General features: G+C 40.9%; 1 protein-coding gene across 3 annotated transcripts in view; it reads right to left on the bottom strand.

Annotated features, from left to right (window-relative positions):
* LOC119577220 overlaps positions 1 to 2,500 on the bottom strand; it is a 9,052-nt gene that overhangs the window by 4,017 nt on the left and 2,535 nt on the right. The window lies entirely within an intron of this gene.

The raw sequence follows: 2,500 nt of genomic DNA, 5'->3' as shown, positions 1-2,500 counted from the left end.
GATGCCCTTCCTAATCAACCGTGTTTTGTGCCACGGCGGTGACTTCCCCTACGATACATGCGTTTGACTTCTCAAGGCGATATGTCGTTTTCTCGGGCTCGAGCCAGCAGTCAAAGCGTATGTATTTTTACGACTGCCGCGGCCAGGAATCATGAGGGTCGGAGTCCAGTGCTCTAACCACTGGACCATCGCGGCAGTCATATATGTGTGTGTGTGTGTGTGTGTGTGTGTGTGTGTGTGTGTGTGTGTGTGTGTGTGTGTGTGTGTGTGTGTGTGTGTGCGTGCGTGCGTGTGTGCGTGTGTGCGTGTGTGCGTGTGTGTGTGGTGTGTGTGTGTGTGTGTGTGTGTGTGTGTGTGTGTGTGTGTGTGCATGTACAGGTGTATACATATATATGTGGGTGAGCACGATGTATACACATAAATGAATGTACGCATACACGTGTGCATCAGCATATGTAAGGCTGTAATTGTATGTGTATGTATAGTCATTAGTGTTTATGCATATCATATGCATAGGAACCTATGTAAAGATGTGTACTTGCATATGCATGTGCCCGAAAATGAACATATGTGTAGTACTAGGGGCATTTCCGGGTGAACAACTATGCATGCACTGGGCGTACATACGCATAAATAAAATAAGTGTATAAAATATAATCACACATATATACACTTCTGATACTCAAGCCCATGCTCACGGGAATATAAACTGGTGTAGTAAGTAGGCCTGTGCGTTGCTGCTCATAAGTCCACACTAGACGGGGCCAACCCTGCTGGAGAGGCTTTTCAGTGGCATCCCAGCTAAACTACTCCCCCTCCCAGCAAGAAACACCTAAGCCAGTAGTTGGGGGGTAACTCGGCTGTCTACCTCTCAATCAAAAAACATGACTGCACAGAGCAACGGCCCTCATTCCCCGGAGGCGAAGGAGCCCCTGGTTACGACAGCAATCTGGATCGCTCTGGAGCAGAGGGTGCTAAAAATCACCGGTTTAAAACAGGCCTCCCCATGCTGATGAACCTTTACACATATAATACAAGGACAATAAGAACTAAATCCTACTTGAGGAACTCTCTTTCATTGGGATGTTGTAGGACTCTGTGAGATTAGAAGACTTGGCGAAGAGCAGAAGTTACTAAATGCTGGACATTGGAGTACACGAATTGGACTATTGGAGAGGTAAACCCAGGGTAGCAAGCTGGAATTAGGTTTCTTGGGTCACAAACACTTAGAAAAGAATATCAAGGAAATCTGTAGTATAAGTAACAGTAAAAATAAATAATAGGTACAACTTCAGGATTTTTCAAGTCTATGCTCCAACCTGCAACAAGTTCAATGTATGTATAATACATTGTAAGAACGGTAAGGAAGTTAAGCAAAGCTCCAGCAAGCTCTTGGTAGAAACTAAACAACTTATGCAAAAACGTAGGGTCATGAAAGTATTCGTCAAACAGGGACAAAATAAAATTAGCTGAACTAAACAGTGATGAAAACAGTGATCTCGGGTACGGGCCTGAAAACAGCTATAAGGAGACTCGGGATAGGGAGAAATCAATTGTATGCCATAAAGAAACCAGATGGAGAAGTGACATATAATAAGAATAAAATCATAAGAGCAGTGGAAGACTTTTACAAGGATCTATACAACTCAAATGAACAGCCACGGATAGAAACGAACGTGGTAACTAGAGGCGTACCTAACATCACAACAGAAGAAATCAAAAAGCACTTAAAGGCATGAAGAGAGGGAAAATACCAGGTGAAGAGGGAATTAGTATAGATCTTATAATAGATGCAGGAGAAATTGCAACAGTGAAACTAGTCAACCTTTTTAACAAATGCCTTCTCAACGGAAAAACATTTTTTATACACAAAAAAGGGATTGAGGGGATCTTAAAAGAAAAAATACAAACTGTTCACAACATTCATCACAACTCAAATCTCTGGCAGTCTGGATTCTAACCAGCCTAGAGAACAGACAGGCTTCCGCAGTAGATCCTCAACAACAGACCACATCCACACACCCAAATAAGAGAAAAAAAAATAAACGAATACAGGAAACCCCTGTTTATTGCATTCATCGACTACGAAAAGGCATTTGACCCTGTACAAATACCAGCAGTACTAGAAGCTATCCGAAGACTGTGAGTAGAGCAGGTATGTATATTGTAAAATACTGGAAGATATATACGAAGATGGGACAGCAACCATCAAGCTCCACACGGAAGCCAATAAAATACCAATTAAAAAGGTGTTAAACAGAGCCATACCATTTCACCAAAACTGTTTACAGCTTGTCTTGAGGAAATATTCAAGAAGCTAGAATGGAACGGAAAGGGTATCAAAATAGGAGACGAATACCTAAATAATCTAAGGTTTGCAGATGGTATTCTCTTCAGTGAATCTGCATATGAAATACAGCAACACAATATATATATATATATATATATATATATATATATATATATATATATATATATATATATATATATTATCATATCG

The sequence above is a fragment of the Penaeus monodon genome, chromosome 9, assembly GCF_015228065.2.
Source record: "Penaeus monodon isolate SGIC_2016 chromosome 9, NSTDA_Pmon_1, whole genome shotgun sequence".
In the NCBI taxonomy this organism is placed as follows: Eukaryota; Metazoa; Arthropoda; class Malacostraca; order Decapoda; family Penaeidae; genus Penaeus; species Penaeus monodon.
Note: the sequence above shows the minus strand (reverse complement) of the source record. Positions and strands in the feature narration are given on the sequence as shown.